Source organism: Dreissena polymorpha, chromosome 4 (assembly GCF_020536995.1).
Source record: "Dreissena polymorpha isolate Duluth1 chromosome 4, UMN_Dpol_1.0, whole genome shotgun sequence".
NCBI lineage: Eukaryota > Metazoa > Mollusca > Bivalvia > Myida > Dreissenidae > Dreissena > Dreissena polymorpha.
In genome coordinates, this window is record NC_068358.1 from 143,665,578 (window position 1) to 143,680,500 (window position 14,923).

Genomic DNA, 14,923 nt, shown 5'->3' on the forward strand with positions numbered 1-14,923 from the left:
AGTGTCGTCTTTTATTAGCCTCAGAGGACTGCACAGGCTAATCAGGGACAACAATTAAGGCATATTCATTACGCCTGGTTGTATTACGCCAGCTTATCATGAACCACGCTTATAGGGCGTGCAATATATAGTCGAATACCAGTCACATCGAAACAAATGTGCTTGTTTATGTACGAATATATACGGTAAGTGTTACACGATTGCATGGGTCCTGGAAGAACCATCATAAACGAATTGTCATCCTATGCGACATCGTTATCTGGTTTAAATTCATGAAGGAATGCTATAATCATGTCAATGTATACACATGTCAACCAGTAAAATACGATCAACCCTTCTTCTTAAACAGAGAAGTAACGATCTGATCATAATTCGAATGGTTCTACGCGAAACAGTGGCAGACAGTTTTAAAGCGTGTTTCCAACGAGTGCTGGTCGGTTTGGTTTGATGTTTACCATAGCTGCCTGGGCTTTATGTTACCAACATCATATCGTAACCACAGTTCATGCTTGTTTATCATTTGATAAGGAGTATGCATGCATGTTTATTTTCAGTAAGTGATTTCGTCAAACAATACCAAAAGCTGGAAGATACATTTAACACATTGCAACACGTGCGTCGTAAATGTTCGGGTATCGTAGCCGGAAATTCACATGGAACACATTGTGAAACAAAAACTAAAAACGAGCATTTTGTATTGCGTTACATCTATATTATCAGACAACATATAGCGTTGAAATTTCGGTTGTTTCTATAAGAAACATTTATTTTGTATGTCTAAATTTTATTTTTCGAAATATGGTACGAAAAAGTCGATGATTTTGAGTGTTTATAGGCTTTAAAGTGTTAAACTTAGACTACTCCACGGGTAAGTGTTTCGAGCCCAGTTAAGGATTATTTAAAAGCTGTTTAGTTCTAATCTTAACATTTATCAAATTTGAAGCATTTAATGACAAACTTCAATACATGCCAAAATCTGTGAAAATGTCCCTTTAAAGCCTAAACGGTTATGCAGAAACATCTTAAAAAATTACGTTGAATGATACACCTCGGGCGGTTTTACATCACCATCAATAAATAAATACGTACTTTTTCCGTAACATTGTAACAAATTTAACAGACGGTGCTATTAACCCATTTATGCCTAGTGGACTCTCCCATCCTTCTAAATTGGATCAATTTATTTCCAAAATTAGGGATGTCTAGAATAGTTATTTCTATATTTAGAATATTTCTTACAGAAATTCTATTAAGCAAACAGCGCAAACCCAGATGAGACGCCGCATCATGCGGCGTCTCATTTGGGTCTACGCTGTTTGCCAAGGCCTTTTTTCTAGACGCTAGGCATAAATGGGTTAAAGTTCGGCTATCGGAAAACAACAACATCTGTCATTGTTTACAGAGGACAAGCGCATGGCGGCAACATCAATATAAGTAAAATGTATACAATATTATCTGCTAGATATGTTATTGAGTACGAATACATGAAATAAAGCAGTTTATGTTGATTTTCTTAATTGAAAACTTTCCAAAATGATAAGGTGTGTGACTGCGTCACACATTTCTGAACAAATTAACTGTATCTTTAGCGTAACGTTCATTGAACTGCATACTATGTATAATTATATGTCGACGTCATTATATGTATCTATAAATAATGAGCCTTTCAGCTAACATTATAATCATACATATAAGCATACACTTAACTTTAAAGGTTGTGAGAGGAGAAATGGGAATTTACAAACAATTTCCCTTTTAACTGTATATATATAGTATTAATAAAACAAGCCATTAGTAAACTAATTGATAAATGGATACGTTAATATGTATATTTATTTTTTTAGTTTTTAGAAGGTTGAAGGATCAAATATTAGAACATTGTTATATTACATAGAGCATATTGTTGGTAAATTGAAAAAATTCAGCAACGATGAAACGATATCGTTAAATAAATTAAAGCCTTGAATAATGATATATTTTAATTCACGTTACATGTTTTTAGTTTTGTAATGTAACACTGTGTAATGATATATATATACTAGCATATGTTCAGAAAGTTCATATATGTATGCAATATTTTCATATCCATGTGGTAAAATTCTGATAATTGTCTTGCGTAATTTACATATTTTTGTTGCAAAATTTTCATATATATGTTCTACAATGTGCATCATGGAAAATAGTTTATTATATTTAAACGTGCATGACTAAAAAGCGGAGATGGTTAATTCCTGCGTAAAGGGCTTTAAGTGGAAGGAAATGGCTTCATCAATATTACATCTGAAATATATATCATATTTTATAAAACCTATACATGTAAAACCATACGATATGTTACAATATTCTAAAATATTTTTAAACTAAATTATTAGTTAAATTTAACTCTCTCAACCACCTTCACCTTCGAGGTTATAGTAAACGACAAAATGCCTCATAAGTCTTATTTTGGAAGATTGTCCAATACATACAATAGTAATGTAATAATTCTCTAACCCAAATAACTCATTAAATAGGATAGAAATTTCAGCTTGTTGTGGAGGTCCATGACTTGCACTTAAAGCACTTAACGCGGACATGAGCCGTGTCCGCTTTTTAATGATAATGCTTAAAACCTTTCTTTTTGCATCTATATCCCAAAGACGTGCCTAGGGCTGTTTTACCTCAACTACCAGAAAGCTGAAAAGTAATAGAGTTGATAATATGGTAATGTTCATCTTGTATGATGAATGTTGTAAAGCTTGATCATTGTTTAAAAATTGTACTTAACTCAAAGGAGTGCGCAATTATGTAGCATATAACAGAGTTGAAAATATGGTTGTTCTTATCTTTTATTATGCCTGTTGTAAAGTTTAAATCATTGTTTAAAAAATGTTTTTACTCAAAGGAGTACGCAAACCTGTAGCATATAAGATATCGTCCTGAATGTAATACAAATTTGAATTAACATGCTTATTTTGCAATAACTGCATGCAATTTAGAAAGATTTAATTGCCATCTTGACCCTGTTGTGCATTATACTTTGTATGGCGCTTCAACTTTGCCTGAGCTAGTTTTACCGATGATAAAAAATGGTCACATAAAAATCGTATTGAGTTTAGAAATTGTGAGGCATCTATTAGTTCCGGTCTATGAGGTTTAAAAAGTTTCGACACCGTTGATGAACAAAACAAAATCAAAACCATGCAAAAAAGCATTAATTTCTCATACGGGTGCATTGTAAATGCCTTTTACTTCGCTTTTTTAATTAGTATAATAAATTCAAAAAATATCATAGTCACGTGTGTAGTTCAATCCTAGAACGTTTAGATTTCTCTCTAGTTGTATATATTACAATCATGCCCATTGTAAATCAAGTGTGAAATACATGTGGCTATTGTTTAAGCATTAACTCGTATAAACAATAAGTTCATTGTCAGATAATCATAAAGTAAAAAAAACGTCTCTACAAACCAACTCAGTCCTATTTTGCATGGGTCAGAAGGGGAAACAAACACAATTTTAGTTGTTTCCTAAGCTTTGCAATATTTCGTTATATATTAAAACGGAAAAGCGTAATGAAAACTCGGAATAAACCCGTGAAACATGTATCTGGCATAAACAGACATACATAACAATAACCAGAATTATTTTGAAAAACAAAACTGCATCAAACTCATACAGTATACTGTTATTTACAAACTTACATGGGAGGTGACATCGTATATTGGGGGCCCTTTTTAGTTTCTGAGAGCAAGTTTGCTATTGATACGTAACAGTTAACAGGTGGTGTTTGGACTGCAAACTGTATTTGGAAGACAAAAAAGTACTTTCCATGACCCATGTGATACATGACCTATTTAATATTGTGTTTTTTTTCCATTTGATTCTTCAAACAGGAAGTTAAGATGTAGTCGTAATTATGGAAACTCGACAACGACTAACGACCCACGAAAGTATCTCATACACTACTTTGAAGAATACTTCAGCGGGAGTAATTCTGTGTGTTCTGGGCCCTCTATCGGGCGAAGAAACGAATGAGATTTGCATCCCTATTATTATTAAGTCAATGTCTTTTGTTCAAGTATAGGTTAATATACTTTGAAAGCAGTTTATGTGTAAAAAGATTCGTCTTAAACGATCACATCGCATTCATAAAATGGCGAAGTGCGGTCAATGATTTTGTAGTTTTAACAAGTTTTGTAGACTTAAGACTTTTAAAACTTCAGGAAAGAATGTCGCTCGAAAATATTTTAAAAATGTAAGATAGCATACGTAGATCTAAGAAATAAGGTAATGTGATAAGTTAAGAGCAATTAAATCGCTTTGTGACAATCCTCTGGCATGTTAATGATTAAATATAGGTGTCTGCCTGGTTTTATATAAGGATCAGCTCACGTCAATATATTAGAAATATAATGTATATGCCATTCTATTTACGCAATATAACATTAGTTCTTATTTAATGAGCTTTCTTGTCGACATATTATTTATTGATATACGACTGAAATACTGTCATACCAAAATATCGAAACTGTCACATAGGCAAATATGCAGAAGCTGTGTTTCGATAAATATTTTTTGTTTGGATATGTAATAAATGATAGCAGGTATGAGCGCAACTCTGATAACCATGGCAACTGATGAAAAGAAAACTTAAAAACTTAATGTCTTGTCCGATTTAATTAAATAACACGCATATCATCATCATCACTTGAATAATTAGCATCATCTTCATCATCATCACCATCATCATCATCATCATCATCATCATCATCATAGTTGTGCGTTTGAGAACTAATTGTATTAATATGGTTACAATCAATTTATAGCAATCTAAATAGCTAAAGTTATGTCAATTTAATGTCATGATATATCAAATCAAAAACGTGAAATGAACAAAGCAATCAAAACATTTTTTTATTAAATTGGATTTTCCTTGTAATTTGCCTGAAGAAAGTCGTGCTGGCAATTTTGTTATCCTGCTTTTTTCTAGGAAAGCGTATCCAATTATATAATGCAAATATATATTCATTGCCCCTGTAGGTGTTAAATGACAAAAGCAAAAGCTAGATCGGTGTGAATAACACGATAAATTAAAAAATAAGACGTTTAATCGACGGTTAAACTCAAAGGGTACACACTAAAAAATAGTACATACACGTGCGGTATTTAAATGGTGACACTTTGCTTCGCTTTATTATTTAAATGATATCAGAATTTGTGCAAATTTACTTTGTGCGTGGTTAATCGGTCACTATCCTATTATTGCTTTGGACTAGACATGACAAACACAATTTGGTTTGGGGTTATATTAGACTCTAATAAGCACATAATTTGCTTACATCATTATAACCACCAAACAATGTTTACTAAACAATGCTGAACTTTTGAGAGAATTTTAGGTTGACCAGAAATGTTTTGAAAGTTTAAGTGTACAAGGGAACAAGTTTAAAGTCTTGTTAGCATAAATGCGCCTTTAAATTGCAGTCTATTTTTAAATAAATAATTTCGAACAAAAATTAAAATATATAAAACAATCTCTCGAGAGTTTTCTTAAATATCAAACACGTGTTTAGTTCTTTTGATCACTTGAATCATTGTTTATCTTATTAAGCATGTAATTTATTATTGGGCTTAAACAATGTTACACATGGTATTTCTATCTCATTAAAACCCAGTAATTAGCAGAATTATACAAATGAGAGACGCGGCTGTACAGTAATATTTGTGTTAAATGTAATGGTCATATTATTATGTATTTTTGTCTATTTTCAGACTCCAGCTTCAATTTGTTTTCCTATATTTATATAAAAAAAGATAAATAAATATATAGTTAAATGATGTTCATTTATGCTATCAGTGATACGTGTTTTTAAGATTAATTATATATATTCAATTTGGTAAAGTTCCTTCACTTTTAATAACAAGATATTTCTTTGACAAGGACAAGCCTTGTAATTTATTGTGAAACACATACTTTATGTTGTTTTTCTCAACATGCAATTACCCGATGACATACGTACTTATGTTACATATTTGTGTCCAATATCTTAACTAAATTGATCAACCATCAAAATCATTAATTAATTTTGGATTTCTGACAACTTAGAAAAAAAAACAAGAGTATTCTAACTTTTTCAAAGAGTTATTAATTTCAAATAACATTTCCGTGTAGCTTAAGCAGACACTTCATGTTCCTTAAGTAATTAGATTTTAAGGTAAACGCACAGTTTTAGTTCTTTGCTAAGAACACCTACGCTGATAATTATTGGAAATTAAAAGTAATGAACAGAAAAACATAACAGAACAGAAAAGAAAGTTTATTCGTATATCTTGAACAAGTCTAGTTCATCGTTAGAAATACAAAACTGACACTATGTAAGCAAGCAACACATGCATAGCACTGCCAAAGTGACAAAAATAGTATATAAAATGTGTTAAATAATGCGGATTAGGCCATTATATTACTAAACGTTTGCATTCAATATCTCAGTTCTCATGTTAAATGCATTTTTACAATATTTCGCGAGATTTGTCAGAACTTAAGTGTTTGTATTTGTTAACAAAAGTATATTATAGGGATAAACACATTTAATTTACTGACGCTGGATACATCCGTATATCTACAAAACCAGTATTTTGACGCAAGTCTCATACTTAGGTTATCCAATTATAACATTGTTGAATATTTTCAGCACTTTTTCTCATATAACGCAGTGTACTATATAATATACAATTAGTTTGTTTAACAGTATGCAATTTTATCAAATATTATATAATACGTTCACAGCAATAGATATATATATATAACGTGTATCGCCCTATTTCCCCGTATACTGCTGCATTAGGAGTACTCATTTTGACACAAAGTATTCGTTTCAAAAATCTTCTATGAACTCTTTTAATATCATCAGCATTTGAAAAACAAACTCACACGCATAACACAGTATTGACATAACATACGAATCAAACAGATTCAACATTATTTTAACAGGAATATGCATGTCTTTGGTGATTGAAAAAAAAAGCAATTCCATAGCCTTTAAGCCTTTATCTGACAACGTTTGAGCAGTCTGTATAAATAACCCACCACTTGATAGTACAATTCCAAGATAGTTAAATTATTTGACCATTTCTATTTGCTCATTATTATCAAAAAAATTGCGCATTCTGCGAATTATTTCAACCCTTTTTATTTATGACTAATTTTGTTTTTGTACATTTACTATCAGCTTCCATCTATCACAATATCCAAAGATTTTTGCAATCCGTGTGGTGTTTCGGAAAAAAAACACAACAGAAAACTAAAACAGCCCAAAACCACATCAAAATTGAATATATCTTTTAAATATAAATAAAAAACAAATAGCTGGAAAATTACAGCAATTTTTCAAAATTCGTCACAGCTTCCGTGTCAAAAAATAGGTAAGCAGTGGTTCTATGACATTTGCCTCAGGCGCAGAAGAACCTCATATACTTCGAAATACATCCACTTTCTAGGATATTTACTTGCAACAATTGCTTGCTAGTTTAAGAAACTAAATATGTCCGTATGTATAATATATATTTCTATGCAATTTCGTGTAAACTTTAATGATGATGTGATATATTTACGTCAACATTATAATTATTGTACCAGTTAGTAAATCTTACACTTCTCAAGTGCAATTTGTTAACACTAGCAAAAATATAAAAATCACCACCACCTACAAAAATAATAATTAGTCAATAAGTTGGTCTTCCCACAGATATTTCGAGAAGTATATGGAAACAAAATTTTAATTGTGCGTTATCACAACAGCTTTAAGTTCAATTTGGATGCTGAAAACGGTGAACAGGAATGACTTTTAACATAGACCACAAAGTCGGGGTCTGTTATTGTGCCTTAAAAAGTCAATATGCCTATTGACTTGTTATCATATGATGACATCAATGTGTGAAAATACGACTCCCACATATATTTCGAGTGTGGTCTGTCATGTGCTTCAAACTTGTGCTGTGTTTGCTGTCAGTTATAAGATCATGTTGCGGCAAAATATAAAGGACTACAATGCCTTATCACCCCTCGCGCGCTTTGAGATAATAGAGGTTAATAAACGGCGAAGCCGGGGAAGAGCTTTATAATAACCTCTTCAACACGATGAATGCCCAACGGCTTTAGTCCAAGGGGAATAATTCGACTTTTGGGGGCTTTATCGAGTCTTGTCTAGTTGCCATAGTTTATTTACCTGTTTCATCAATGTGTCTTTTACATAATGTTTCTTTATCTGAATGCTTTCAAGCGGTTTGTGTTCTCTATATATCAATGAGCAAATAAGTTGAAGTAAGCACGTCTGGTTGCCTTTTTAACTTGATTACGTACAAATTGTTTACTGAAGTACAGAATATATTATGTGTACCATATTGTACAAATATAGTATAATGATGAGACGCAACAGTATTATAAGTCTCTCTTAATCTGAAAATGATTAGCGGTTTGCATATATAACCTGTCGGCCACAATTTCTGTTAATCATAGAATGGTGTCAAAAGCTTGCGGTTGAAAATTTGCCGGGCTTTTATCAATAATACTCTCCGTTTTGTACTTTTCAAAAATTACATTTGTGGGGTTATAATGGGACTATTTTACGTACGGAACTTTAATTATATATAGTACAATATGTTTGTTTAGTAATATGAGGCTTTATTCAGTTTTAGTTCATGTTGGTAAATGCAATCTCTTTTTTGTAAGTGCGCTCTATTAATGTATTTAGTAATGATTAATCAATTTAAATGTTAGAAATGACATTTATTTGACAATAGTCCATAACCCATAAATGTAAGGGAATAAGGAATATTTATTTCATGTTTTATTATTTTTATGGAGAATCAAGTTAAGTCGGAGTGCTATTTGAGGTGGATAAGCATTCTTTGATATATTGCAATTCATGTGCACACATAATCTTTATAATAACGCATCTTTCAACGTCTTTTTGCTGCGGTTTCTGTGGGAGTTATGGGTGAACGTAAACAAAGCCTGGACTCTCCCTCTCATTCACCGGGAAAATGACGCGTCATTGTGTGTCAATTCGAGGTAAAAATAATGTGATTTGTAAGCTAAATCTGAGTAAACATATATTTCTTTTTTTGTGTTGAAGATAAGTTTTAATAGATCATGTGCATCGCTAATTGTTGAGGGACGTACAGACTGACGGATACACAGGCACATACAACAATTATACACAAACACAACCGAGAAATACATACGGGCCTTGCTCTGTTAAACAGGGGTTTAATGCATGTGCGTAAATATCGTCCCAGATTAGCCTGTGCAGTCCGCACAGGCTAATCAGGGTCGACACTTAACGCCTTAAAACCTTAACTTATTTTTTTTCTTTGAAGAGACTTTCTTGAAACGAAAAATATCATACAAGCGGAAAATGTTGTCCCTGATTAGCCGGTGTGGACTGCAAATGCATTGAACCCCTTTTTCACAGACCACGGCCCATACACTTGTGAACAATCAGACCGACAAGCGGACGGACACGCTCTTTCTCCAATGTGCAGTTGAGGCTCGCTTCGAAAACACTGCTAGGCATAAATACATGACTCGCCATGAACATAGACAAATGGCATGCATTGAATAATGCGACAGTGCTAATTTCAGAAAGGTTACAAAATTGCGTAGATTTAATGCTCTTTGACCGTTTTAACATGGCAATTGGTATTGATGTTTGACACAGAACAATACCCGATCTTTGACCCGTGTATGGTTCATAACAGGTTTGCGCGTGTTGGTACATATTTATCTTATTCAGTTTTAAGCACTTATTATCATACATCTAACGATGCTAATATGGGGGTATTTTGGGGATGTTCGTTACTTTAATTGGCATGTTTAGTAACTAAATACTGAGGTGTAGCATAGGATGCGCCGCAAATAGATTCATAACAGCATGGAAAGTATTGGTTCATTATTTATAAATATATTTATGTACAAGTATGAATGGTACATGACTGTGGTGGCGTATTTCCACCATGCTACCCATTAAGAAAGTGGCTTTGTATGCGGCATTCAAACTAATAGATTTAAAATAGAAAGATAAAAATAATGCTCATTATGACGACAGTGTTTAACTCAAGTGCATATTTTCAGTATACAAATTTTGACCTTATTCTAAAACCGTCTACATGACGTTACATTCATTTGCAATATTTATAATTTCCCAAGTTTAAATAAGGAAATGACTTATTATTTTAATTTTACATCGATATTGACAATTCTTACTGATTAATGATGAACACTATCCATAAGAAATATAAACCATTAACACCACAAGCAGCATACGTTCAATAAGTTCATTTCACACTTCTCATACAAGGTGTGTTTTTTAATCTTACAATGCAAATTTTAATACAAATAAAGTTAACCGAAACTTTCAAGGCACTTAACAATTAAACCTAAACGAATATCAACTAGATCTACATGTACATCTATTCTTTATAATAAAGCTTAAGTGAGTTATTTTATTACCAACAACATATTCATGTATACATATTACGTATGCGACGCAGCTGTATTACCGGAAGTTTGACCCTTATGAACTTTTATTAGCAGCAAATAACAGATGGATAAATTTTCCACCACGAGACTAAAATGAATACAACGGTGACACTGTATTGATACAACATTAAAATTATTGGAATGCAGCATCTCGTTTTGTAACAATGTTAGCCGAATGTTAAGCGTGAGGCTATCGTATCTTATTAATAAGAAATAATAAGCATGTACAACCGTTCGAAAATCAAATTTGCAAATCAATAGATTGTGTGGTTGTCTCTTTATATTAGCCAAATACTACAGATTTTGAAATTTAACTATTCATTTTACTCATTTATTTTTATATCATAAAAGTATCTCTATTCCCTTTGGCTTCTTACACTGATATATTTTCGAGAAGTCGTGTTATATAGTTTACTTCTAACATACAAACGTTTAATTAATTGGATTTTGCCAATGTTCCAGCACTAAACTTTGTGCAATTTTTAGACGTATTGTATTCCATATTGCACGATATCAAGGTCAGTTCGCTGTTTGGAATTAATGCATGAAAATAGGCTACCGACATTTGACCGTTTTCTAGACTACTTGTAACATAATTTGCCTTCAGTTATATTTAAAACCATCGTGCTTAGTTTCACAGAAAGCAATCAGATAGATCCGTCAGATAGAAAACTTCGTCTTAAAGGGACCTTTTCACAGATTTGGCATGTTTTGAAGTTTTTCATAAAATGCTTTAAATTGACAAATGTAAACATCGTAACTAAAGAGTTCCAGTATAAAACAAACATTAAAGAAAGAAACAAAAGAAATCCACACATGGGCTCGAACCACTGACTTTGGAATAAATGTCCAGCGAAAAGACCTGTCGACCATCGATGGTTAGATGATATTTCCCGTATTTTATGCTCAATATAAACAATCCTCGTAACAAAATATAACGATAACAACAGAACGATCCAAATTATACAATCGTTTCGCGTTTGGAACGCTTGATAATTTTCAGGTTTTTAATCGTCAAAAGATTCAAATAATGTCAATTTTAGAGCATGGTAAATGTTCAGTATAGATGTTTCCTTGCTGAAAACATTACTACAACGAAAATTTGCAAATCTGAAACGTTTTTTTAACTGTTTTTTTTTTCAATTCATCAAAACGTGACAATGTTCCTTCAATGAAATACTAACAAACAATATATTTCAGTCGTGAAGAACCCATTAATGTTAAATAAATTATAAGTCATATGAGAACGAATATGCTATTATCGGTTGTAGCATCATTTTTAGCTACGTATAAAAGTGTGCAGTTTGAATATACGTGTACATAGTTATATGTAAGAGATAATTCGTTTATGTCTGCAAAGACCAACATATTCAAGCGTATCAACTGGATTGGGAAATATAATGAGCACTATGTGTTGAATTGTAAACTGTCTAAACATGAACTAAAAATTGCATACATAACAATCTAATGTAGTACATAACAAACTAAGCATGAGGCGGATTAGCAAATACTAATATTATCTTAAATTTAATTATGCATACACGAAAATGTTCTATCATTATTTGCAGTGTACGTTATTGTTTACAATTAACTGTTAAGATGGGGATTGTTGATATTGTTTTACGTTATTTGTTAAGCAATCACATTTCTGTATTATTTCGTATACTCGTTCACGTATGTGAATTGTTTGTACTATTTGTGTGTTTCCTTGTCAAAACCGTTAAAGTCATACCTCATACGTAACGCTTCAAACATCTGACCGAGATCGATTTTGTGTTCACTTTTAAACGATATTCATATAAAAAAATACAAAATGTAATTATTGTAGTTCAATGTGGGCGTAAATTTTACGAATTATTAAACATTGCACTCAAGCATGATAATCTCAAATGTTGTTGGGGCTAAAATCGTATTATGGGTCAGGAACATGATTATTTTGAAAAAAAGGCAGAGTTAATAAGTTTTATCGGGAAGGGATATAACTAGCCGTAACATTTTGGGAAAGCGTAGCGAAAGATATTGGATACAAGTGGCATAATAAAAAATATTTCTTTAACGTGATAGAAAGCATTTTTTCAAAGTTATACCCTTCAATGAACAGCGACGAACTTTTAATTTTAATTGTATGTTTCCGTTTTTGCACAAAGGCCACCTTACTTTTATTCAATGAGGAAGATACATTCCAAGCACACTGATAAACTCTTTATAGACCTATCAATTAAGGAAGTGTCAAGTCAGTATTCGCACCTGAGGTTATGGCGTTGAAAAAAAGTTAAAAGATATAGACGCGTGGTCTTCAAAAAAGATCATCCGACAGTATTTCGGATCTAAAGTTATTAACTATTCGATTAAGATTGTGCATACTTTCACGGCGTTATGGGGTTATTAATATGAGATTAAAATGTATAACTTTTCTTTTAAAGCTGAAATCAGGGCTTACGACGTCCAATCTTCAAATTATCTTATTTCTTCACAATGTTATTTGTAATAATATTTTCTCTAGTGGGATGGTTTATACTTTGCATTTTGCTTTAAAAGGGCATAATACTACAGGTGTTGACAATTATTAAGCTGAAACGTTTTAATAGGCATGTGCTTGTATTTGACGTTTTTTATGGAAAACATCAGCTGAAAACAAGAACGCGTTTTCCACTTTGGATGCTATTTTGAACAAGGCAACTCTCAAAGAAAACACATTCTTAATGTGCTTGCTTCTTCAAACACGGACAACTTTAACCGCAAACAAGTACGTACGCGTTCACCACTTTACTTGCTACTTTTAACATGGACAACAAAAACCGCAAACCAGTACCCGTTCACCACTTTGCTTGCTACTCTTCTTCTTTTGATTATTTTTTACTTGTTATATATTTGAGTTATTCTCTTTGTTGAATTCAGCCTTCAATGTTCACAAAAACTTGCCTTATGTCAATGTTACACGGTATTGTTTTGACAACGCATAACTCAGAAGTACTGGCTCGATTGAAAGGATAGTTTCGCGTGCAATTACATAAGCTATTTAGAGAATATGCATAGAAAAGCCCATACCAATTACCTTTTGATAAAATTTCGTAGAGAAACACAACATTTGTGTAATTTACCATTAAACATGTATTGAAAGAAGATATTTAATGCATGTTTAGAAAACAAAAACACCAAACGTTCTTAAATATTTAATGAAAAAATGCCGGTTGGTAAAGCTGTGGCAACGTGTGGTGCTTTTGCATCGCGACACAGTGCGCTCATTCTTGAGTGACCGCATCGCGACACAGTGCGCTCATTCTTGAGTGACCGCATTTAAGTTTGAATCTAAGATACTTCTTACATACAGTTGACCGCTATTAGCAACAATGTATTGCTGTGATCTGTTCTGTTGTTTGTAATTGGCGAGCCTTTATTAAACGTTCTAAATGTTTCTTCCTTTAAGGCATGCTGACTTAAAACGTAAATGCAAAAATGCCTTTTGTAAGATTAAAAAAATGCCAGAAATTACGCCGGTTTAAAAATGATAAATGTTTTAATATTCATGTATGTTCCAGCAATAAAACCGGGTTATTTACTTATGCAACAAATGGTATTTCTACAGACATATTTAGATCGACATTTGAATATTTCTAACTTACAACAACGGAGTATTCGTAAAAACTTCCTGGAAGATTGATTCTTATTAGCGAAGACAGCGTTCGCTAATCAAAATGAATCTTCCAGATGATAAAAACAGAATTCTCGGAAACTCTCATAGAAATATCGTTACTGGTGTATTGTTATTTTGTTCGTATAAGTGGCAGCATATGTATTTTATCGTCGACTATAATAGTTTTTTTTCAGTGGTTAATTGTATTGATCGTCAACAATAACAACAGTACTAATCTTAGAATGAAGTAGTACTTCTTTTCAAAAAAGTACATTGTGTTTATAGAGACAAGTAATAAATTAAGTCGTCCTCCTCTTCCTCCTCCTCCTCCTCATCATGATCGTCGTCGTCGTTGTCGTCTTCGTCGTCATCATCATCATCATCGTTGTCGTCTTCGTCGTCGTCATCATCGTCATCATCATGATCATCATGATCATCATGATCATCATCATCATCATCATCATCATCATCATCATCATCATCATCATCATCATCATCATCATCATCATCAATATCATCATCAACATCATTATCATCATCATCATCATCATTCCTTTGACCGGTCTGTCCGTTGGGGATGAAATTCGATACGACGACACTTAAATTCCCTCCCAGTCCCGTCTGTTGTTGGTTGATTTGCGAAGCGCATAAATGGGGAGAGACGTCCACTCTTTCAAATTGACCAAGAAGCATTTCCTCTGACGGCTGCCCTGTAGCATGCCCTGGACGAATACTTCTAAAACAGTAAGTGTTACTTGTCCAAACCA